Source organism: Malaclemys terrapin, chromosome 4 (genome assembly GCF_027887155.1).
Source record: "Malaclemys terrapin pileata isolate rMalTer1 chromosome 4, rMalTer1.hap1, whole genome shotgun sequence".
NCBI classification, from domain to species: Eukaryota; Metazoa; Chordata; order Testudines; family Emydidae; genus Malaclemys; species Malaclemys terrapin.
In genome coordinates, this window is record NC_071508.1 from 125,850,784 (window position 1) to 125,877,201 (window position 26,418).

At 43.4% G+C, this 26,418-nt stretch overlaps 1 long non-coding RNA gene across 1 annotated transcript; it reads right to left on the bottom strand.

Moving 5' to 3' along the window:
- Positions 1–17,001: 17,001 nt before the first annotated feature.
- On the bottom strand, positions 17,002–25,264 carry LOC128837175 (uncharacterized). Its single transcript, XR_008444910.1, has 3 exons — positions 25,199–25,264; positions 22,680–22,855; positions 17,002–17,367 (listed from the first exon to the last, which is right to left on the bottom strand). It is a non-coding gene; the product is annotated as an uncharacterized LOC128837175 (long non-coding RNA).
- Between the last annotated feature and the right edge of the window lie 1,154 nt (positions 25,265–26,418).

The following is a 26,418-nucleotide window of genomic DNA, read 5'->3' on the forward strand; positions in this document are numbered from 1 at the left end:
AGAATATCGGTTCCAAATGATAACCTTATTCAGAGCCTGACAGTCCATTCAAGGGCACAGAGAAGGAAGTTGGGGCACCTGAGTGGGGTGGGGATGTGTGGATGAATGCCTCAGAGTTCAGTCTCAGAGTGCCTCCAACTTGGGAGCCCAAACAGGGAGTGAATACGGCCAAATAGAATCTTGGGCCCTGGCTGGAGGTCTATGGGGCAATCGTAGTGACAGGGGTTAGTGGGGAAACATCCACCTCCCCTTATCAAAAATGTCTGCAAGGTCCTGGTATTTCCTGGTACTGTTTGGGTAGCCAATATTTGGGTTTTCACAGAGTCTATTCCCATTGTTCTAGCGCCCCAGAGGGGCAGTGCATCCTCAGGGTCAAACTGTGAATAGCTTCCAATTTGAACCTGGGTTCAGGGAGGCAGGACTGTTGGCAGAACAATCAGCAGAACCAAACTCACTAGCCTTACACAGGATATATGGGTCACGAGAGGTAAGCCAGGTGATCCCAAGGATGACCAGAATATGTGGGGATGCACTAGACCAAACTGCAGTTTCATGCTGTCTCATGAAGAGCAAGAAGAGGAGTGACCCATCAATGGATTTGCCCATGTCAGGGACCTCTGACATGGCAGAACATCACAGACAAAGTGGGAGTGGAAGGTGTGTTGGATGTTGATGGGCTGCTGCTAGGGTACAAGTGGACAGATATGGAGACCATATGTGGTCTGGAGGGGAAGATAACCAGCCCAGGCTGGACCCATCTATTCGGGCTGGGAGCTGGTGTTTCCTGACCAAGATGCAGACCTGGCCTTTTGCCAGACAGAAGGCCCCCCACAGTAAAGACAGAGGCCTGATGCCCAGTGCTGAGCCTTCTCAGTGTTGGAGAGATGAGGCCAGGCTGTGTCGACCTGCATGGGTTCAGGCTATGGAGGTGGGTGGTACTGGCAGTCAGCTGGCCAGGGCCATGGGAGGAGGTGTCGAATGGGTGTTTCTCTTCCTTTCCTGCCACTGTTCTGATTGCCAGTCATCAATCTTAATACATATGTCGATAAACACATCCAGGCTGGTGGGGTTTTTACCCACGCCAGCTTGTCTTGGTGTCATTATGCAGGCCAACCCGGAAGTGGTAGCACTGAGTGGCCTTGTTCCATTTGGTATCTGCCACAAAGTGCTGAAAGAACACAGCATAGCTGGCAACCAGCTGGGCTCCCCATTGCAGGGTCAGGATTATGGCCTTGGCTGTTTGCATATGGTTTGGGTCATCGAAAACTACTGACATGGCCTGGATGAACTCAAGCTGTCCCAGGAGAGGACTAGACTTCTCAAGCAAAGGAGATGCACATGGCAATGCTTCTCCAGACAGCAGACTACAGATAAATGCCATCCTGGCACGGTTAGTGGGGAACGTCTGTGGATGCAGCAGGAACAGGAGCTGGCATTGGTTCATAAACCCACAGAAATGTCTGCAGTTGCCATCAAACTTGCCAGGCATAAGGAGCTTTGGTTCATAAGGGTGTGTACTGCTGGTGGTATGGTGTTTACATGCAAGGCTGCAGTCTGTGCCTATAGGGACTAATATGAGTCTGTAGACTCTGAAGAACCTCAACTAGCTCTGTCATGGGGACATTGGCCTTCATGGATCCATCCCAGCAGCACAGCCTGTCTCTGTCTCTTTGGGCTGCTCAAACTGTCACGAACTAGGATCTGGGTGATCAGACCTAGGGGTTGGAGGACAGCGTGATGGCTTTGGTCACAGAGAACTCCTTGGGACTGTCACCTGATGTGCTGAAATTACCTCTGAGACCGTTTTCCTGCCAAATTGGGACATCCAGAACCCTATCTTGTTGAGCCAGACACACTAGCCTGCTGCAACACAGACCCACGCTGCCAAAGCTGCAGACTTAACTGAAAACAGCTCAGCAGGTTACCTATCTTGAGCACCCAGACACCCAGTTCCCAATGGGATCCAAACCCCAAATAAATCCATTTTACTCTGTATAAAGCTTATACAGGATAAATTCGTAAATTGTTCGCTCTCTATATCACTGATAGAGAGATATGCACAGCTGTTTGCTCCCCCAGTAAGTAATCACTTACTCTGGGTTTATTAATAAAAAAAGTGATTTTATTAAGTATAAAAAGTAGGATTTAAGTTGTTTCAAGTAGTAACAGACAGAACAAAGTAAGTCACCAAGCAAAATAAAGCAAAAACACACAAGTCTAAGCCCAATACATTAAGAAACTGATTACAGGTAATATCGCACCCTCAGAGATGTTCCAATAAGCTTCTTTCACAGACTAGACACCTTCCTAGTCTGGGCCCAATCCTTTCCCCTCATACAGTCCTTGTTAGTTCCAGCAGCCCTCTCAGGTAGTAAGCAGGGGTTGTCTCATGACTGGCCCCACTTTGTCCTGCTCACCCCCTTTTATAGGTTTGGCACAAGGCGAGAATCTTTTCTCCCCACCCCTCCTTCTAAATGGAAAAGTACCAGATTTAAGAATGATTTCATTATCAGGTGACATGTTTACATGTTACTGTAAGGTCCCTAGTCTCCATTCTTCCTGGGTTGGCCCACAGAGACACAGGAAGGCTTGCAGGTAAATAAACCATTTATAACCAATTGTCCTAGTCAATGGGAGCCATCAAGATTCTAAACCACCATTAATGTCCCACACTTTGCATAATTACAATGGGACCTCACCGTTATACTTCATATTTCTAGCTGCAGATACAAGAATGATACATGCATACAAATAGGAGGAATATATTCAGTAGGTTATAACCTTTGTTATGATACCTTACAGGAGACCTTTTGCATAAAGCATATTCCAGTTATATCATATTTACACTCATAAGCATATTTCCATAAAACATATGGAGTGCAACGTCACACACAGGCAATCATGCCTAGTGGGGTCAGACCCAGAGTCAGGAACCAGGAATCACAGCAGAGTCAGACCCAGAGAAAGGAACCGAGCAGGGCTGGAGCAAGCCTAGGAGCAGACAAGGCACAGAGAAATCACAGCTGTGGGCATGTGTGTTGAGGAGTAAAAGATCAGTTGTTGTTGGGCTTTAGAGAACACTTGCTGATTTCCCTGGCCAATTCAGGACTGGTGGTCAATCAGATGGCCCTGATGTGGCTCAGCTGTGCTCATAGACTGTCCCGACACAGGGCAGACACAGGAGTCCTCATTCCTGACACGAGCTATGAAACAAAAATGTTTTAAGACTTTCTTTCCAAGTGGGGAGAGGTGGCTGTTATACCCCTACAGCCAAAGTCAAACATGCAATGATGACATCCTTGAAAGGGAACTTCTGTGTGAGCACAGATACCCATCAGGTCTTGAATGCAGCAAAGCCCTCTCCTGATCTGTGCCTTAGTTTAGAAGTTAATGGAGTTACACCCGGGATGACACTTTGTCCCACATCGCCACATGATGCTGCAGAAAGGCACAAACCCCTTGTGCAACCTAGTCTCCACCCCATTCCACTCCACCCTGTCCCACCATCCTTCTCCCACGGTCAGAAATTCAACATTCGGGCAATGTGGATGAATCACACTGTGGTAACATTTATGAAAAATGTTAGTTTGTTAACAATTGGATAGCATTTGTGGAGTTTGCCATGGGTCTCTGCTTGTCATGGGTACGTGGCAGTTTCTTTACAAGACTGCTAGAAAAGTGTCAGGAGTTGCTGCCACCCTGAATATATAAAACTGTGCCTGTCTTCCTAGATTGCTGCAAAGACACAGCCAGTTTGCAGCAATTTAGCAGCAAATGCTCAACTCCCATGTGGGCAGCAACAGCTGCAGGACTGAGTATTTTCTGATGGAAATATGAATTCTGTAACTGGAGAACAGGACCTATTGAACAGGCTTGTATGTGGGCAAGGTGGTATTTCTGCAGATATTATGCATAAATGTGACTGGTGTGACAAACTTGAAGTTTAGAGTAAGGGCTGTGTTTTTTACAGCTATTACTTATTCTCCCGCTGGCCCTTTCTCTGGGGTTCATCTTCTTTTGGGTGTGATTTACATTAAGGTGTGTGTTATTTAAAGCACTGGTGGTGGGGAGGAAGAGGTTCTGCTCTAGCGTGGATGCAGTTTATTTTGTTACTCAGAAGTTTTCAGGCTGCTTGAGGGGGGAAGGCAATAAGTGCTAGTTGTATAAAAACATATTAGAACACTATATACATGGAGTTATTTTCACTGGCCCAGATCCTGATGTCCGCACCCTTTACTGAGGCAAAATCCCTTACTGACTTCAACAAGAGTTGGACTGAGTAAAAACTGTCTAAAGAGTTCAGGATTTTGCCCATTATCCTTTTTTCCTGTGGATCTGTTAGCGATAGCTGCAGTTGGCCAGATCCACATAATGGTTTTACTTACCTGTTTAAACTTTGGCCTGATTTTTCTTGTCACTCGTGTGTGACTGGCTGACCTGATGACCTGCAAGTCTATTTCTTTATGTTCTAGAATGGCATAGGCATTAGGAATAGGACAAAGGTTGCAAAGCTTAAGGAAGAGAGACCATTTAAAAATATATTTCTTTAGGAATAATATCTTATATTCTACCCTAAAAGACACAAAAAATGACAAAGGCATAGGAAATAAGGCCTCAATTTTGAGAGTTGCTGGGTGTCTCCTAGGAGATATTTAAATTCCTCAACCACTGGCTCCCACCATGTTGTTTTCAATGTCTTAATCTATCCTGCTTGATCTTAACTTGAAGGGGCACAGACAATCCCAGCAGAAAACAGAGGGCTGACATAATAATTGAGGAAACAGAGGCGATGCATGGGGGGGGGCACATGACTGTGCCCCCCCAGATTTCTGCCAGGGTTTATATGCCCTGCACCTCGCTGCATACCATCAGAATAGGGTTACCATATTTCAACAATCAAAAAAGAGGACGGGAGGAGCCCCGCCCTAGCCCCGCCCCCGTCCTGCCCTAGCCCTGCCCCTTCCACTCCCTCCCACTTCCCGCCCCCGCAGAACCCCCAACCCTCCCCCCCACTCCTTGTCCCCTGACTGCCCCCTCCTGGGACCCCTGCCTCTAACTGCCCCCCAGGACTCCACCCCCTACCTAAGCCTCCCTGCTCCTTGTCCCCTGACTACCCCCTCCTGAGACCTTCCCCTCATCCTAACTGGCCCCCTAAGACGCTACCCCCTACCTGTCCCCTGACTGCCCCAACCCTTATCCACACCCCCACCCCCTGACAGCCCCCCCCCCCCCAGAACTCCTGACCTATCTAAACCCCTCTGCTCCCTGTCCCGACTGCCCCGTCCTGGGATCCCTGCTCCTAACTGCCCTCCAGAACCCCACCCCCTACCTAAGCCTCCCTGTGCCTTGTCCCCTAACTGCCCCCTCCTGAGACCCCCCCACCTGTACTCTGACTGCCCCAAACCTTACACCCCCAATCCCCAGACAGCCCCCCCCCGAACTCCTGACCCATCCAACCCTCCCGCTGCTCCCTGTCTCTTGACTACCCCCTCCAGAACCTCCCTGCTGCTTCTCTGACCCCCTGGGCCCCTTACCGTGCTGCAGAGCAGAGCGCTCGGCAGCAGGGGGAGGGGAGCAGGGTCGGAGCTCCAGACTGCCGGAGGCCCAAGGCGAATGGCCGGCCGGCGATCTGCGAATGCAGGGGGGGGGAGGGAGGGAGACAGAGGAGGGGAGTGGTCTCAAGCTGCAGGGGAGAGGAGGGGGAAGTGGAGGAAGGGCTCTGGCTGCCGGAGCCCCGTGCGAGTGGCAGGATCCGGCCGGCTGCCCTGTAAGCCACGCATGCTCTGCATGGCGGGGAAATCCGGACATTTACAAATTCCCCCCGGACGCTATTTTTAACTTAAAAAAGCCGGACATGTCCAGCAGAATCCGGACGAATGGTAACCCTACATCAGAACCTTTAAATAGTGCCCCTCCACTGTCAGCAGTTATATGTTGTCTCTGTGTGGAGGTGAACGAACCTTGACTGCCTAATGCATGACCAACACATAGAAAACAAGTGGGTGTGGGGGAGAGGGAACGTATAGTAGGGATTTTAAAAAGATATTTTTATTCTCTATGGTTCATATTTCTGAGAAGAGCTGTAACTTAGGCCTCTGAAATACTTGTGTCATTAGAAAATACTGTTCCTAGCCATCTTTTAAACAAAGCCAAATATTTAACTTCATTGTCACTCATAAAATCAGAGGACTTGTTTTGCTGGAACAGCCCAATCTTTAACACTGACCAAAACTGGATGCTTCAGTGGAAGCTAAAAAAATCTCACAGTGCATTTATGGGGTATTTCTTATTGACCTCCATGAACAGCTTACGACCTCATCCATGAGGGTGGTTAGGCATTACAATTTATAACCTGTTTAGTGTAACCACACATGCTATTCTAATAATAATAATAATCCCTAGTTCATATATATAGCACATATAGAGCTTTTCATCAGTAGATCTCAAAGGGCTTTAAGTATCTAATTTTTTTTTTCTTTTACATTGCAGTTTTGTGCTATTTCTTGGTTTATTCAGTTTGAAACAAAATCTATGAGCCCTGAAACAATATTTTGTCATGGAAAATAACACAGTATATTTTAGTAATAGACTGCAGGAAAGGAGGTTGTGTGTAATTTATGCCTGGCACTTTATTGTAATACAGCAACGTGCACTGGCATGCTATAGCATTATATGCAAATAAACAATAAGGTTCCTGTGAAAATGCCTGACCTCTGTAACAACACTGGAAATGTTAAGTATTCTCCAAACTGCCTGTCATTCATCTCACTTCAGAGGTAACTCAACCTCTCTCCTGTTTGTTTATTTTTATTTCAAGATATGGGGTCAATTCTGCATCCAATGTCAAAACAACTCATTTGAGAGCAAAAGAGTAAGGAAAAATTCCTTCTTTCATTACCATAATATTAACTGTTCCTGTAACAAAGATATATATGGATATGGCTGTGGGAGGTGCCCATTATCTGATGACAGTGCTGTCTTGTGAGGAATGTTAGAGGTGAAAGCTGATGGACTCTGACACCTATATTGCTAAATTGGGATTCTGTAGCATAAGATACACTGTGAAATGACTCCATATCCTTCAAAGTTAGGCATTTTCAAGCTATACTTATATTTCAGTCAGTATTTAACTTTTCTTCCAGAAACCAGTGTCAATTTTTTTTTAAAAAGGAGAAAGAACTGGGATCAAATCCTGCAGTTGCTCCTCAGACAGAACTAACTAGTTAATGGAGAATTTTGCTTTTAACGGCTTTTCACCAGAAAGCTAAGTCATTTTAGCTCATGATCTGGAGGGGTCGTACTAACACAGGGGTTCTCGTGAGGTTATTACATGGGGGGGTCACAAGCTTTCAGCCTCCACCCCAAACCCCACTTTGCCTCCAGCATTTATAATGGTGTAAAATATATTAAAAAGTGTTTTTCATTTATTAAGGGGGTCACACTCAGAGGCTTGCTATGTGAAAGGGGTCACCAGTACAAAAAAGTTTGAGAACCACTGTATTAACATGATGTTAACCATGACTTTGCAGCTAATGTAGGTGGCAGTGTAGAAGTCATGGTTAACTCTTACGCTTCCAGTAGTGTTTTCTAGTTGCTACACTGTCAAATACTAGTTCTGTTTAACCTCCTGGTAGGTAACACACAGTTATGATCTAACATCTAATTTTCTGGAGTGAAATCCTGGCCCCACTGAAGCCAGTGGGAGTTTTGCCATTTATTTCAGGGGCATGAAGACTTGTCCTACATGAAGACTGATGGCCTGATTCCTCTTTACACTGCTCTGTAAAGGGATCAGTAATGGAGTGTCCATCCACACAAGGCCTGAAGGGATAAATTAGGCCAATTAACCTATAGGCCGCACATGTTGAGGAAAGCCAGGGAGCGCTAAAGCCTAATTTTCTGATGAAATCCAGCAGGAGGTGGTCTGGGTTTATGAATACAGGAAATTGGCAAAGAAAGGGGCTGTAGGGAAATAGGCTACAGTCACTCCCTGGGAGTAAGGAGATGTGTTTGAGGCAACAGGGATCAGTAGTCTGTAGTTACTCCCTGGGAAGAGGGAGTTTGAGCTGGTACACATGTGGGGACCAGAAGCTGTAGGAAGGAGTCCAGGGAAGGAAGGGTCTGAGGGAAAGCAGACCACAGTTGCCAGGACTGGAACCCAGAGTAGAGGACGGGCCCAGTTTCCCCTACTGGCCCCTGGGAAAGTGGCATCATCAGGGCAATACATGAGAAGACTGCCTGAGACTGTTGGTGTGGAAGGACTTTGATACCTTGGAAGGGGAAGACTATAGCGACCTGGCTGACGGGCCAAGCCACGAAGACAGAATACTCTGAGTCGCAGGGAATGAGGGAGAGACAGCAGGGCATGGAGAAAGCTGCAGAAGGGTGCATCAGACCTGAGTGAAGCTAATCCCCAGATGCGGCCACAAGGAGGCACCCTACTCACCATGAAGAGTGACTCATCACAGGGCATTAGCATGCAAGAATCAAGTCCCGCTAGAAGATTTCAGGATTTGTTCTTTAACTAGGAAAAGCAGCAGAGAATACAGACATTTGCACTTTCAAATGTGGGTGTAACAAGGGCAACCTGTCAAACTGTGTGTGCAGGCTAAGCCCTTGGAGGTCTGTAAACAAACTGGCATTTGTGTATGAATGATCCAGCTACTGTGGGTAGAAATGATGTGTTGCCAATATTTTAACAGGATCCCATTCAAACTCTGCTCTCTCCCCCTGTTCACCTTTAACCTGTGTTAAACACCATGTCCTACTGATAGATGTGCTGTAGAGAAAAGAGTTGAGGGGCTGGGGAATTTATTTGTTTTCCCCATTTTAACAAAAAAAATTCTTTTAAATAACAAACATCAGCTAAGGAGGGAGATGACACCATTTGGCAAACAAACAATCTTAAGTGCACTCTGATGAAAAGGTTATTTTGTTCTTGAGAAATGGACGGGAACAAATTATTCTCTGCTGTAACATCATTGATTTACACTGGTCCATAGAGCATGTTGATATCGTAGAACAAAGTTCAACTTGCGTAATTTGAAAAGGAGGTGGGGGGAGGGAAGAAGAGAAGACCTTGTAGGGAGATTCTGGGGTATCCTTTGGAAATTTGGTGAAAATACCAGGTGAAGTCTGGTATAGTCCAAAGCTGAACTATTTCCTCGTCAGGAATACTCTTAGAAGCTCAAAGGGATAAAAAACATCTCTGGCAGATCTAGCAATCTGTATAGAGAAAATAAGCTCCATCATAGGCAACAAAAATTGCTCAAATTCTACCGTTAATGTAGTGGTGGAATATTAAGCCAAGTCCCTCTATTTTCAACCCATTTTATAATTACTGATATAAAAATGCCTTTCACCAACATAAAAGTCTGCCAAGGAAAACTCACAGCCTCGATGATACGTGGCAGTATCCCTGATTGTCCAGCAGTTGGAATTTTAAGAACTTCTTTGTTGTATTTCCAACATGTCCATACAGTTCATTAGCTTATCAAATGTAATTCAAACAAGGCATTTTATCAAGTATCAGGGGGTAGCCGTGTTAGTCTGTATCTACAAAAACAACAAGGAGTCTGGTGGCACCTTAAAGACTAACAGATTTATTTGGGCATAAGCTTTCGTGGGTAAAAACCTCACTTCTTCAGATGCATAGAGTGAAAGTTACAGATGCAGGCATTATATACTGACACATGGAGAGAAGGGAGTTTCTTCGCAAGTGGAGAACCAGTGTTGACAGGGCCAATTCAATCAGGGTGGATGTAGTCTACTCCCAATAATAGATTAGGAGGTGTCAATTCCAGGAGAGGAAAAGCTGCTTCTGTAATGAGCCAGCCACTCCCAGTCCCTATTCAAGCCCAGATTAATGGTGTTAAATTTGCAAATGAATTTTAGTTCTGCTGTTTCTCTTTGAAGTCTGTTTCTGAAGTTTTTTTGTTCAATAATAGTGACTTTTAAATCTGTAATAGAATGACTAGGGAGATTCAAGTGTTCACTTACTGGCTTTTGTATGTTACCATTCCTGATGTCCAATTTGTGTCCATTTATTCTTTTGTGGAGGGACTTTCCAGTTTGGCCAACGTACATGGCAGAGGGGCATTGCTGGCACATGATGGCATATATAACATTAGTAGATGTGCAGGTGAACGAGCCCTTGATAGTGTGGCTGATGTGGTTGGGTCCTCTGATGGTGCCACCAGAGTAGTTTTAAAAATGCTACAATACCCACCTGGGGAAGTGAGGAAACAGATTGACAGAGCAAGACGGGTACCCAGAAATCACCTACTACAGGATAGGCCCAACAAGGACAATAACAGAACACCACTGGCCATCACATACAGCCCCCAGCTAAAACCTCTCCAGCACATTATCCACGATCTACAACCTATCCTGGAAAATGATCCCTCACTCTCACAGACCTTGGGAGGCAGGCCAGTCTTCGCTTACAGACAACCCCCCAACCTGAAGCAAATACTCACCAGCAACTACAGACCACACCACAGAAACACCAACCCAGGAACCAATCCCTGTAGCAAACCTCAGAGTAACAGCCGTGTTAGTCTGTATCCACAAAAAGAAGAACAGGAGTACTTGTGGCACCTTAGAGACTAACAAATTTATTAGAGCATAAGCTTTCGTGGACTACAGCCCACTTCTTCGGATGCATATAGAATTAATTAATTGGCCTCTCAGAGTTGGTAAGACAACTCCCACCTGTTTATGCTCTCTGTATGTGTGTATATATATCTCCTCATTATATGTTCCATTCTATATGCATCCGAAGAAGTGGGCTGTAGTCCACGAAAGCTTATGCTCTAATAAATTTGTTAGTCTCTAAGGTGCCACAAGTACTCCTGTTCTTCTTGTAGCAAACCTCGTTGCCTACTCTGTCCCCATATCTACTCTGGCGACGCCATCAGAGGACCCAACCACATCAGCCACACCATCAAGGGCTCATTCACCTGCACATCTACTAATGTTATATGTGCCATCATGTGCCAGCAATGCCCCTCTGCCATGTACATTGGCCAAACCGGACAGTCCCTCCGCAAAAGAATAAATGGACACAAATCGGACATCAGGCATGGTAACATACAAAAGGCATTTTATGTGCGCTTTTAGAGATTTCAGACTGTGGTGAATGTGTGTGCTGCTATCAAGCCCTTGATCTTCAACTTATCGCCCAATGCACCTTAAGTATGGTGATCTTACAACATTGACACATCTGGTTGTGTCTTAGTTCACAATTATACATTGAATTTAAGAAATATTTCATTTGCACTGATCTGTAGCTTTGTGTGATATGGTGATCGCTGAGATGCCATTGAACTGGGAGGGAAATGTTCATGGATCTTAGTGTTCACTGATTGCAGTGTATAAGTACCTTTCCAGAGAGGAAAGATTGGGTACTAAAGGGTAAAAGGTATAACAAGAACCATGACTGGAAGCTGAAGCTAGACAAATTCACATTAGAAATTAGGCACAAATGTATAACAGTGACCGTAGTTAACCATTGGAACAAACTACCCAGGGAAGTGGTGCAGCAGTTCTGTCAGTGCTGGGGACTGTCCAGGAAACGGGACAGACCTGTCATTCAAGAGCGAGGCTCACCAGCAGGGAGGGATAAGGTAAGGAGCAGGGTGGGGGAGACTGACTCCTGGATGGGGACAGTGGCAGGGCTCCCTTGAGGGCTGAGACTCCTGGAAGGGGGGTGGGGTGGATGTAGGGGCTCATGGGCCAGAGGGGTCAAGCTGCTATTGGGGGGCAGGAGGGCTGAGAGGTGAAGAGGAGGGTCAGGCCGGGGGGCCTGAACAACAGTAGCAGCACAGACTGGGGGATACCACTATGGCCCCCCACTTTAAACAATGCTTTGCAGCCCCCTGCAATGACCTATAATACACATAGGGCACTACCAAATTCACTGTCCATTTTGGTCAATTTCATGGTCATAAGATTTTAAAAAATCGTAAAGTTTGTGATTTCAGCTATTTAAATCTGAAATTTCATGGGGTTGCAATTGTAGGGGTCCTGACTCAACAAGGAGTTATCATGGGGTGGGGAGAGGTTGCGGTACTTCTACCTTTACTTCTGTGCTGCTGCTGGCGGTGGCGCTGCCTTCAGAGCAGAAAGTGGCAGCTACTGGCTGGGAGCCCAGCTCTGAAGGCAGAGCCGCCACTGCCAGCAGCGCAGAAGTAAGGATGGCCTGGTAGGGCATTACCACCCTTACTTCTGTGCTGCTGCTGGTGGAGTGCTGCCTTCAGAGCTGGGCACTTGTCTAACAGCTGCCACTCTCTGGCTGTCCAGCTCTGAAGTCAGCACAGAAGTAAAGGAGGCAATACCGCAATCCCCCTAAAATAACCTTGTAACCCCCCTGCAACTTCCTTTCGGGTCATGACCCCCAATTTCAGAAACGCTGGTCTCCCTCATTAAATCTGACCAGACCAGATTTCATGGAGGGAGACCAGATTTCTCAGTTTGCAACATGTTTTTCATGGCTGTGAATTTGGTAGGGCCCTAAATATATAGGAGGTCAGGCTGGATGATCTAATGGTTCTCCTCGCCTTCATGAAACGATCTTAAAAGTATCAGTTGATTTTGTTGGGTTTTTTTTTTCCATGTTTCTAACTTAACTCAAATTATTTCTTAAATCAGACAGTAGCCAAAGTCCATTTCTTACAGACCTGTACCTTGGCAAACGAAGTCTCTGCTCATTCACACAAGCCACAGCAGCAACAGAACCTTCCTTTATTGAGGAGATTCTTCAGGGTCCTTGACCTTTCTGCTGAGAGTGACAATTTTTACAGTTCAGGGCAACTGCACCTGTATTCCCCCCTCATCCTCCACCAAGGACACCCCCTGTAGGCTCCCAGCTTCTCAGCTGTCACTTCTCAGCTCTCCCCCTCTGGACTGGGGTTTTTCCAGGTCTCTCAGTTTTTTGCCTACCATGTGAAATTCCCAGAAAGCCAGGCTGCCTAAATCTCTGCTGTCTCTTCAGAGATTATGAACAGTGTATTTACCTGCAGTCACAAATTACCACACAGATCTTTCTAAGCAAGCACATTTATTCTTAAAGTGATAGCATTACAGAGAACATATTTAAAACAATAAAAGAACCTACACACATGCTATAAAGCTTACCAGAGGTCACCCCCAACTCCAACCTCAGGCTCTGCTAGGTATTAGTCCTTCAAAACCCACAACTAGGTTTCCCCTGTGGTTACAGGTCTATGACTGTCTCAGATTCAGAACCAGAACAACCATAATCATTCAGTCTTTCCTTTATACAGCTTGGGCCTGTGATCTTGGCCTCATGTAACAGGTGATTAGCAGACAATGTCCCACTCCTTAAGGGAGTAGCTTTAAAAACCTGGGTTTTTGCATAACCAGAGGTGGGGAATTTGTTTCACCTCTATCATATTGTGGGGTGCAATTCAACCAGTGAGGGGCTGTGTCACCACCTGCCCTGCAACCTAGGATGCCTCACAATGTTTTGCTGCTGAAGCTCCCACCCTGGGCCTCTCAGAAACAGCATGCAGGTCACACCCTGAGTGTCTGTGTATAGCTGCAGTCCTGGTCCAGCAACTCTGACCCTAGCAGCCGGTCAGCCACACACTAGCCACACTCTGGTTCCAGCAGCTTTGGATACTACTTGCAGGATGATCCCAACACTCCCAGTCCTGGATTTCCCCCCAAAATGGGTATTCTGCACTGCCCAGTCCTCTCCTTATCAGTTCAGATATTAGAAGTCCGTTGCCCCTGTAATGGATCAATGTATAACACTTTGGGTAACTCCAGTTAGAGTGGCAAACAATTAAGTTTAGACACACTGGAATTTGATTCAAGAATAAAACAAGTTAATTTAACTACAAAGAGAGGTTTTAAGTGAGTACAAGTATAAGGCATTAAAGTCAGAAATGGTTACAAGAGAAATAAAGGTAAAACACTTCTTAGCGGCTAAGACTTAACATACTTCACTTGGTTCAAAGTACAATCCTTACCACAGGCTCCCAGAAACGTATGTGTGTGTGTGTGAGAGAGAGAGAGAGAGAAGCTAGGGTGTTCTTACTGCTCACTTTTATATTTCAGTCACCCTTTCTGAAATGCAGGGTTACCCCTAAATAAAGTTCCTTCCAGCTGTAAGGAAGGAGACGTGGACTCTCTTTCACCATGAGATTCCATGTTATTTGGTAAAATGCAAATTGATCTGCTCCTGCCCCCTTCACTGCCAAAGAATGGCCATCAACTTGATGAGAACTGGCTAGAGGCGTCAGCTTATCTTTTATCTTTGAGAAATTGTTTTTTCTCCTCCCCAGACTTGTCTGGTAAACACATTTCAGTCGTCATTTTAGCTTATGTTCATAACTTTACATATAAACATTGCTACACACACCTCTACCTCGATATAATGCTGTCCTCAGGAGCCAAAAAATCTTACCGCATTATAGGTAAAACCGTGTTGTATCGAACTTGCTTTGATCCACCGGAGTGTGCAGCCCCCCCGGAGCACTGCTTTACAGTGTTATATTGGGTCACGTTATATCGGGGTAGAGGTGTATATTCAACCATATTCTTAACCAGCAAGTTATTCATTTTCAAATTATACCTCACAAGGCATATTTTGTACGAAGATCATTACAGTAGTGTGTAGGCTGTGAATAGAGGGGTGCATTTATTCCCCAGGAAAACTACTTAACAGTTTTTTGTTCCAAAAGTTCACTCATCTGGCACATTGTTCAATATAGTCCTTTAAATCCTCAGGTCTCACATAAGTTACATCTCCCCCCTCAAGAGGTTACACACAATCCCAGCTGAGAATACTACATAAACCATTAATTTAATACAATGGACCCCAAAGACACTTAAACTTAATTCAATAAGATCTCCCAAGGCTATTGCAGAAAATTATCATATCTGTCACAACAACAAGGGTTGTAATTAGTGCCAGTACTGGGAACTGAACTGTGATCAACACATTTCATATAAACCATACTGCCACCAGCAGAAATTTTTATCACTACCAAACAAGGCCACATTTGAAACAGTGTCCTACAGCTGAATGGCTTAACAATCAATACTAATTATTATTTGATAATCCGTTACCAGTCCTCCATTCTCCTAAACACACCCATTTTAAACTGCCACACTTTTACTAGGTTCTATGTATACATAAACAAAAGCCTTGTAGTTATTTCCAAGATATACGTCTCTAGAACATTTAGGTGGGTTTTGTTTACTAGTAGATTTGATTAAACAGTTGTGCTTCAATACCTAAAAATAATATAGGAATATCACGAAAGACTGGTGTAAAATAAAAGGGTGATCATTGTAGTCATGGTAGTCATTATCCAGAGCACCCTTTTTTCCCCTCCTAATGCTGATCATATATACAATATTACAGTCATTGGTCCAGATTCAACTTTGATATAACTTCAGTGAAGTCATACATATTCATAGATTAAGCACCATTGTGATCATCTAGTTGGAGGTATAACACAAGCCATAGAACTTCCTCAAAATTACTAGAGCATATCTTTTATCAGTATATTATGACTATCTATACAGTGTGGGGAGATTTTCAAAGGCACATATAGCAGTTTAACTTCCAATGGGAATTAGGCACCTAACTGCCATACGTGCCTCCCTCTGCATCTTCAGGTATGTTTTGAAGACAATATTTTGCAATATATAGTAGTCTATGGGAAGGAGACACTGGTCTACCATAGTCAGAGCACTGGACTGGGATTCAAAAGGTCTGAATTCTAGTCCTAGCTTTAAAAAAAAAAAAAAAAGTATATTTGATCAAAGGTAAGTCACTTATCTTCTCTGAACTCAAGTTTCCCCAGTTACACAATAAGGTATTACTGCTTACCATATTGCCTTAAGTGCAGGGATTGGACTAGAAGACCTCTCAAGGTCCCTTCCAATCCTACGATTCTATGATATCTACTTGACTGAGGTATTGTGAAGCTTAATAAACTAACGTGTACTCAAGATGGAATGTGCTACATAAGAACCAATTATTATTACCTCTGCAAATTCAAAGTTGCTGTTAGATTTTGACTAAAGAAGTAGTCACTAAATGAATTCTTTATTTAAGCAAATTTAAAACATACCAGCTGCACCTTCTTGTAACTCTTCTCCATACTCCCTCTAGAATAATCCACTATGTACAGTATTTACTTAATCCTACTATTTGCAATTAGCATTGGTTGATGGGGTCATGACCTACAGGTCAGGAGGTCACAACGACAGTGTAGTCCAGGGGTCGGCAACCTTTCAGAAGTGCTGCACCGAGTCTTCATTTATTCACTCTAATTTAAGGTTCTGCGTGCCCGTAATACATTTTAAGGTTTTTAGAAGGTCTCTTTCTCCAAGTCTATAATATATAACTAAACTATTGTTGTAAAGTAAAGTAAATAAGGTTTTTAAAATGTTTAAGAAGCTTCATTTAAAATTAAATTAAAATGCAGAGCCCCCCAGACCGGTGGCCAGGACCCAGGTAGTGTGAGTGCCACTGAAAATCAGCTCGCGTGCCACCTTTGGCATGTGTGCCATAGGTTGCCTACCCCTGGTGTAGTCACTTCTAACAATTCCATCATGAGGGTCGCTATATTTGATGTTTTCTCAAAGCTTCAGCTACAGGAGTCATGAGAATGTCTGTTTTCAATTTTTTAAAACGTACATTTCTGGCCCTCGGGGTGCGGTGGGGGAGGGGGGGGGTGCGGGAGGATAGAAAGAAAACAAGACTTGGTGCACCCTAGAGGCTACAAAACCAGAAGGTGGGGAAAAAGAAGCCAAATATTTTTTTAAATCATGATTTTTTTTAGGGTCTTCACTCATGATTTTTGAACACTTGGAACTGGCAATACTGTGACTCCCTTCCTCCCCCCCCGCCCTTCCCATATTGCTGAATCAGAGGGGAACTGCCCACTAGATCCCAGCTGAATGAGAAGAGGATCCCAGTATGGAAAAGGGTAAGAACCACTGCATTTGAGAAAACAGTGGCTTTAACAACAAATAACCAGATTTTATTTGAATGAAAAACATTAAGAGCAACTCATTTCTCCGGAATGTAAAGGAAACCATGCATACAAAATGCCTGAAACTAACATAGACTGGATTATGGGAGAAAATATTCCTCATAATGACCCTAAATTTATAACCAAACAATTTCAAATCTTTCACAGAAGAGAATATTGTATTTTAAAATGCACAAGCTTTATTCAAGTCCTGGTCTTCAACTTCTGACATTTCAGTTTTGTCCAGAGATTGAAGAAGCCGCTAACAAAGCACAATAGGACAGGTCTCTCACTGCACATTTCTTCTGACAAAACAGCCATTGAGCATTGATCAGTGGCCATTAGCAGCCTGTTAAAATGAAATGTAAATTCCATGAGAACTCATTGTTTTTACAAAGATCACATGCAATTTGTTGCCAAGCAGCCTACACAAATATTTAAAGCCTGCCTCTTTGACCAGCACAATTTAAAAAAACAAAACAAAAATAACAGGATCTTTTCCTTTGTGCAGTCAGGATAAAGAGAAATTTACCCTGCACAGAACCCAAGTAACTGGCTTTTCTGAGAACAGTGAGTAGGAGTGGGATGGAATTAATCCCTTCAATTTGCAGACAAGGCACAGGGCTGCAGTCTAAACCTTCTGGAGCTGCTATTGCAATCTCTGGGCTGGAATAGCAGCTGTTGGCCCTTTGCACCTCAGCTTTCAGAGAGGTGAAACCACTTACCCAGTCATTAGCTGAGGCAGGATTAGAAGTTGGACATTCCTAACTCCCAACCATTTTCATTCCTCTAGACCAGAGTTTCTCAACCATTTCAGGTTCCTGGTCCCTTATTTGAGGTTAAAAAAAAAATCACAACCCCCCTACCTAAGAGTAAATGTACCAATGAGAAGCCTACAGAATATATGTGCTTATTTCCAGAGGTTGACAGAGAATACTTGACCTTGAAGGGTAAGGGTGTGAGGGGAGTGGGGGGAGCAAAAGTTTCTTTGCTTTAGATTCTGATAACATTTTCAGTACTTCACAACCCCCCCCCCCCATTGCCTTTTGTGACCCCTGGAGGGAGGGGGTCATGATCCCTGGACTAAAAAACACTGCTCTAGATTATGCTATACCTCACGATCCCTCGCGCCAACCCAGCCCTGATTCAACAAAGCACTTAAGTTTGCAGGATAGAGATCACGCAGAAGTGCTTTGCTGACTTGGGGCCTCAGTCATGAGACAATGTCCAATGTATTAAAATGAGGTGAAAATGCCAAAGCTTTGGATGTGTGGTGTGGAGGCTTGATGAAAACAGAAGTACTTGTGGCACCTTAGAGACTAACAAATTTATTAGAGCATAAGCTTTCGTGGACTGCATACCGAAGAAGTGGGCTGTAGTCCACGAAAGCTTAGAGACTAACAAATTTATTAGAGCATAAGCTTTCGTGGACTACAGCCCACTTCTTCGGTATGCAGTCCACGAAAGCTTATGCTCTAATAAATTTGTTAGTCTCTAAGGTGCCACAAGTACTCCTGTTCTTTTTGCGGATACAGACTAACACAGCTGCTACTCTGAAACTTGATGAAAACAGTGATTTTTTTTATTCTTATGGCACACCTTCAGTTTCACCAGTACCCGCTAGGGCACCAGGATTGTCCCTCCAAACTGGGACAACCTTGGTTCTCTGGGCTGTCTGGTCACCCAGAGTAAGCACTGGCATCACACAGTATAAGCCTATTACCAAAGGCAGAGTGACTCGAAATATAAAACATCAGCTCTACTTCCAGATACATGTTTTCCAAAGGACAAGCACCTCATACAGTGTAGTTATAGTACTCACAGAGAATAGTTTCCTAGCCAAATGAAAGCATGATGCCCTGGATCAATGAACCCAGCATCTGAGATCTAAGGACACATTTATGATCTGTCTTGGGTCAGGATTATTAAGCCCTCTGAGTGCTGTGACACAAAAATTTGCAAAGCCTCCCTGGCCAACAGCTGCAGCAATCCTATTTCCTGCTCAGCAGAGGCCGGTGTTATGAGGGGGTGATTAACCAATTGTAAAGCAGCTTTAAAAAAGCCTGATGACGTCACAAAGCAGCTGTGCTACGTTCAGATTGATACCACAGAACATTAACCAAATCCACCTAATAAACAATGATCTCAAGAACATTTTAATGTCCAGTTCTTATATATACATCAAATAAATGATCAGTCGCCAAGTTCTAATGACAAGCACTCAGCAGATCGCCTTTCTTCTTTCCTACATTTGATTTGATGGGTTCTCGTTTTAATCTTGGCTATCACAGTTCAAAGGGACTTGTTCAGATTAAAATCATATACTGTACAACCTTATTGATTTAAGGGCCTGTCTACATTAGTAAATTTTTGAACCAGTTTTAAAACTGGTTCAGCTAAACTGATTTTAAAACTAGTTAGAGGCATAGCATAAATCCAGGTTTGTAGTTTAAGGTGACCTAATCTATTTTTGCTGAAACCATTTTAAAATTAGAACATTTCCACAGCATAGACATGAACTAGAACTCTGTTACCAAGAGCATGGTTATGTGCCCCAGCATCTGTTTATTACATTGGACATTCTCTCAAGTACCTAAAAGTCTCATTTATCCACGCTTATTCAATACCCTCTTTCTCCACTATTGGTAGAATTGAGGTAATGCTGTGTATTGCTAATATCATCTTGGGCTCCAGTCTTGTAAACACTTATGCACATGCTTAACTTTACTATAGTGTTATCGATTCCAGTAGGATTACTCAGGGTAATAAAGTTAATTGCGTGAGTCAGAGTTTGCAGGATCAGGGCCTTAGATTGTTAGAACTGAAACAGATTTAGAGAGTTATCTTACTTTACATTATATTTTGTTGGCTTTTATTTTTTGCATTTCCTTCAGCTAAGCCTACACTGGCAATGCTAAAGTGCTGTTGCGGCAGTGTTTTAACGTGGCTTGTGCAGTCACGGCAGAGCACTGGGAGAGAGCTCTCCCAGCACTGGTCCACTGTCTACACTGGTGCTTTACAGCACTGAAACTTGCTGCACTCAGGGGGGTGTTTTTTCACACCCCTGAGCAAGAAAGTTGCAGCGCTGTAAAGCGCCAGTGTAGACAAGCCCTCAAATGATGTGGATAGACTAACAACCAATTTCTAGTCTGTTTCACTTTTGGAGTCTCATGCATTAACACAATGCTGCAATGTTTGGGTTGCAAACATTATAGGGGAAATATTTAAATCCATGTAAAAGAACCAATGTCCCTGAAATAAATGGTTCTGAAAACATTTCTATTAACACTAGTTGGTTTTGGTTTTTTTAATGAAAAGTGTAAAAACAAAAACAAACAAACAAACAAACAAAAGCTAAGGGTTTTTTTGGGCCTAATCTATCTGGCACTACCTCTTTAAGTATTATAAATAACAACAGAATTCCAGCTGTCTTGCTCTAGGGAATATCTTTGGCAGAGCCGATTCTTAAAATACAAAATTAAAATAAATAAGTAAACGGAACGGGTTAGGGCCCAAAGCCAGACATTTGCCTGTGTTTTCATTACCATTTTTTTCCTTGTAAAGACAAGTACATTGAAACTTATCATCAGTGGCCACTCAATGGCTGGACATAATGGGTTGATTGACATAAGGAGCTTTCTAATAAAGGTAAAGCATCATTATAGTCATCATGGGCACAACCCTGCGAACTCTTACTGCTGCGCATAATGCTTGCTAGAGGTTAGTCCCCAATTTGAATTTGCCACCTTTCAATTTCATTGAATGTCCCTTTACTCTTGTGATACGTGGCAGGAAGAACAGAAGTTCCTGGCCAATCTTCGCAATAACATTCATCATCATGTCCCCTTTTTAGGCTCTGATCCTGTATGCTGCTGTGAATGGATAGACCTCTCTGCTTGTACAGAGCCCCAAGAATGGTGAGGAGAAGCTGTGGTTTATGTTAATGTTAGGCAGGAGATCAGATTAGATGATCATGCTGTCCCCTTTCAGCCTTAAAAAAAAAAACAAAAAAAAACTATGGATCTTTACCAAGCAGCTGGTAGCACAGAAGTCCCACCTTTATTAATATTTTCTAAATTGTTAATGATTAATATTCAGAGTGCACATCAAAGAAAACAGGGCCTAATCCAGCAAAAATTCGCCAGTACAGCTGCAGGCTTTAAGGGTTATGCAGATAACACTCCCATTGCAGAATGCCAAATTTGACAGTCCTGCTTCCTAACACCATGCCATCCAACTCCAGCCAGACTCTAATGAAGTGATCGCAAGGATAATCTGAGGATGCTCAGAACATCCCTTAAAAATGAATTGCCTTAGTTATGAGCACCACTGCCCTCTGTTGGTTGGAATATATATCAGTGGACCTGTTCTCAAATTGCTTTGAATGATCTTTGCCTACATTTAAATACGGTACATTATTCATTATATTAATACAGTCCCATAAGGGTGTACTAGGTGCTTTAAGAGACATGGTTGCCAGCTTATGAAATGGGTTAGTCATTTATAAATAACTGCAAAGGTAAGAAAAAAGGGTAAGGTAACTTTCTGATCAATGCACCTTTACAGCGTCTCTGTAAATTAGAGATGAGCATGAATCAGCACCGCTCCAGGCAATCAAATATTTTTTGGGGAGTCTAGATGGGGATCCTACAAACTGAGGAGTGCAGAAGACAAGCTGAATACATTCAAACCCTAGAATCTTTCACATCTGAACACATTTAATGAAGGGCTTTTTCACAGCTTAGAAACCTTAATTTGGTGAAGGTGTGAAGCATTTCCCCACTCCTGCAGTTAACCTGAAACCACTAGCACATACACTGCCAGCCTCCTCTCTATGGAAAACTAATCCTATATTCAGAGCTGCCAAATTCCAGAGACATCAGGGAGAATTTCCCAGTACCAATCTGCAGGGACATATGGGGTCTGATTCTCCCTTGCCCTGCACCTTGTGTAGTCATGTGTGCCACTGCAAAATGAATGTAAAACTCTGCCATTCTCATTGTATGCTCACTTTGCACTGATGCAGTTGACTACCCAAGGTCCAGGGAAATGAAGAACTGAGCCCTCCAAGTTTGTACCTTCTGTTTCACCCCCTTTCCATCAATTCTTTTTTTGACTCTCTTCCTATTCCAAACCTCTCTCTCCAGTTCTGCTGGTGGTCTGAGAATGCTGTACACCTGCAAAGTGACATGCCACCCCTTTTCCTCAGTCAGGCTAGTCACGAATGCTCCCTGCTCTGTCCTGATCCACAAGGGGGTCAGAGCACGGAGCCATGTGCTGGTTGGGAGAAAGGAACACTCCCTTAATTGGCACTCTGGCCCTGGGTTTCAGAAGATGGGGGAGGGAGAGAGGAATAGGTAGCAGCAAACAATGCAAGAACAGGAGGAGCTAGTGCAGTTGAGAGAGATTACAGGTGGGTGAGTGGGAGAAATGCCCCAAATATAGGACACGCTTGTTTCAGGGAATCTTGACAGCCCCACCTATTGCTGAAGGAAGAAAATTCAGCATTCATTAAATGTACAACTCCCTTTTAAGCAACTTAACATAGATGGAGGATGACGAGAAAAAGAACCATCTTAGAAATTACTACACCACATTCATCCCCCTTTGTTTCAAAAAGAATCCAATTTATTAAGCAGCAATACCTGAGATTATACTCACCGAGCAAAGTCTCAAAGGAAGCTTCCCCATCTAGGTGCATTTTTCATTACCCGCTAAACTCTGAACTCCACCAAAGGTGTTTTCTCATAATGTTAAACTCAGAGCCTGACAATTATTATCCAGCTCCATTTGGTGCCAGAAGTGCATTCAGTGGAGGAGTAATAAATCCTTTCATGCTGTTTAATAAAACAAGAAAATGTGTTGCTCACACTTGGATTCTAAACTTTATTACACAAACACAGCTAAAAAAATAAATGGAGTATTTCCTGTTTAGAAGTGCTTACATGTCACGTGATGTTGATTTTCTCCAGGTGTTGCAATTTTAAATGAAATTTGCACTGAAGTTATTCTTAAAGAAATAAACTAGCTTTTTTTAAATTAAAAAACATGTCATTAAAGACGGAAAAAGCAATTGTAAAAGAGCATTCAGTGTACTGTAATGAAAGGTAACAAGGTGCATGATGGTTGCCAAATTATACAGGAATCTTGAGACACTCTGCAATCCATTTGAGCCCATTCCTGACTAGGCCCCCAAATTATTTACAGATTTGTTTCCAATGACAAGAAAATGAAGAAAGATCCTGAGAGTTTCTGAGCACCTTTTTGTCTGTTGATTTTGTTTGTCTTGCTTCTTGCAAGGAGGCAGGGACTGGTTTTTACTCTGTATAGTTCCTAGTGCAATTGTGGCCTGGTCTTGACTGGGGCCTCCAAGGACTATGACACAAATAATAAATAGTCTGACTTCATTGTGATGTTCAGCATCTCTCAGAATCGGGTTCCTAACCTATAGTAATTCTCTGTTTTCACAGTCAGCGTCAGGAGTAAGATAAACCTACTTATGTATTCTATTCTGTTCTAGGTTCTTTTACTGCCGTCATCACTGTAGTATCTGAGCACTTTCCAGTAGTGCATTCAGTGACATGACCAATATCCATCACATGTGATTCATTCTCTGTCTCTCATCCTCTCCCCAGGAAAGATCTGTGTATCCAGTGCAGAGTTTTGTTTTGGGGGATTATTTTAAATGTACATGCTGCACTGTTTATGTTAGAGACAGCAAGGTCAAAGACGTGCACCTTGCACTTGGAGCAGAAGGTGGTGAAGCTTGAGATGATCCTTAGGTCTTTTGGGAGTTTATTGCAGATTCTCTCCTAGGCTCCCAAGAAAGGAGCTGTCTCCTGTATAGTTGAGCTTTACCCTTATGGTAGAAAATTCCATTGTGCCTGAGGAGTAAAATTATTGACCACGGTCTTCATTCTGGAGCTTTAGGCGATCTTTCAGATATCCTGGGGGCAAGGTATTGAGTGCCATGAAGATAAGGACCAGGACCTTGAACTTCACTCAGTAGTCCATGGGAAGCCACTGTAAAGAGTGGAGGACACGTCTGATGTTCTTGCCATAGACTGTGTTGCTGAGGAGATGCACCATGGTGTTCTGTGCTAACTGGAGTTTCCTAAGGGCTGATGGCTTCATGCCCAGGTATAGCATAATGCTGTAGTATGAACAGCATAGGTGCAGACTCCGTTGCCCTGGAGCACCCTAGAGCACCCATGGAAAAAAATTAGCAGATGCTTAGCAGACATCCAGCTCCCCACTAGTGCCTCCTGTCTGCCGGCAGCCCCGCCAATCAACTCCTCCCCTTCCCTACCAGTGCCTCCTGCCCACTGCGGATCAGCTGTTCTGTGGTGTGCAGGAGGCGCTGGGAGGAAGGGGGGAGGAGCGGGGACAGGATGCGCTCTGGGGAAGGGGTGGAGTGGGGGCGGGGCCTAGGGCTGAGAGGGGGATGGAGCACCCCCTGGCAAAGGAAAAAGCCGGTGTCTGTGCCGGACAGGAGGTGATGAAGGTATGTATAACTGAGGCCAGGTCACAGTGTGCCAGGATGGGACAGAATCTCCTTGCCTACCTGAGATGGTAGAAAGTGGTACTCATTGATCCTGCTATGTGGGAGCTTAGTGTCCACGAGGAATCCAAGAGCACTCCTAAACTACAGACTGTACTGACCAGTTTTGGATGTCACCTTTGACCAAAGGAGACTGCACTGTACCTTATGAAGCTTTCTTTATTCTGGTTTGTCACAAAAGGTCAGAATTTAAAAAAAATATTGCCTCGTCTTCAATAAAATGAATGTGACAGGAACAGTAAAATCTATTAATTACCAGAAGTTGAAAACAAGAGAGTTCAAAACAGCCTGTCCATTCAGAACTCATGTTACCAATAAACAAATGAGCTTGTTGTATTTTCAATGCCTCTTCTCTACAGTGAAACCTTTTTTTTTGCAGCAATGAAGGCTGAAGAAGCCTGTCTTGGTCCCTTAAGGTACCTTTGATACATACTGTAGACAAAATTTATTTCTGATAGCTTGGAATCTTGCAGCATAATGAATAATTAGTAATAATTAATACCTAGTTCTTCTAGAACACTTTTCAACAGTAGATCTCAAAGCACTTTACAGAGGTGGGTATCATAATCCCCATTTTACAGATGGGGAAACTGAGGTATAGAGTGGTGAAATGACTTACCCAAGGTCATCCAGCAGGTCTATGGTCAGAAGGTTTTGTCCTAAACACATCTGAAGGTAAATCAATATTGTCATCTTAATGGATTGTACTTGTTTATATTTTTTTATAAACAGGATGAAGTCTGTAGAAAAAGTGCCTTCTTGATGAATACTTTAATTGACTGGAAGACTAATAATTCTGCAGACAGTGATTGCTCTTCTCCATATTAATTATTGCACAAATAATAATAAATACCAGGATTGGTTGTATACAGATGAGCTGCAGCTTCATAAAAACTTAAAACTGATTTTCTGTGAGAGGGGGGTTTGTATAAATTAAACTTCCTACCATGAAGTTATTTGTCTTGTTAGTTGAGAACAGATTTATTCACCTTTCTTTGTACTGATGGTAACAGCTTTTCAGTCTGAATGTACCTTTGGCATTCTAAACTTTTTCAGTTAACTCCACTAATAGAACTTGTGAATCTTTTCCTGGCAAGGGTTCTTTTGCTATACAGTACTGCTATTATTGGCCAAAATTGTTCAACCTAGGTGCCTCAAGTTGGGCTCCCAAATCCATATTTAAGTACCTAAATAGAAGCCAACCTTGCTTTCAAAGGTGCTGAATATCCCATATAGCTCCCAATGAAGTCAATAGGAGCTGCAGGTGTTTACCACCTTTGAAAATCTGGCCACTTCTACAAGGGGAGATTGGAGGTAGCTACTTAAAATTAATTCTTCACTTTCACTCTTAAGCCAACAGGGGCTCAGAGCAATGCAGAAGACATATCTATATCCTATCAGAGTTAGGTGAACATCAGATTAGGGGTAGTGATAATAATATGGAAAAAAAAGCTGGTAATACTCATGGCTCTGAGACAGAGTTGGAAGATGTTCCATGTTTAGTGTTCCTGGAGTATCACATGATTAAATGCAGGGATGCTGTAACAGTTTTTAGGGGGGGCAGGGGAGACCCATTGAACCAAACTGTGAACCTGTATATGATGGAATCTACCAGCACCCCTAGTTTCAGCACCTATGATTAAATGAAACCTTTTGCTGACATTAAAAAAATAATCAATCTGCTTGAGCTATTAGTTTGGTGGCATGGCCATTACACATTATATAAGAATTCCAACTGAAAACAGAACATCTGCAGAACTTAACTTGATAAAAGCATGTGGCGCATGTTGAAATCTTTACCTGAATTTGTTAGTCCTACATGGCATGGCTGGCTTTAAA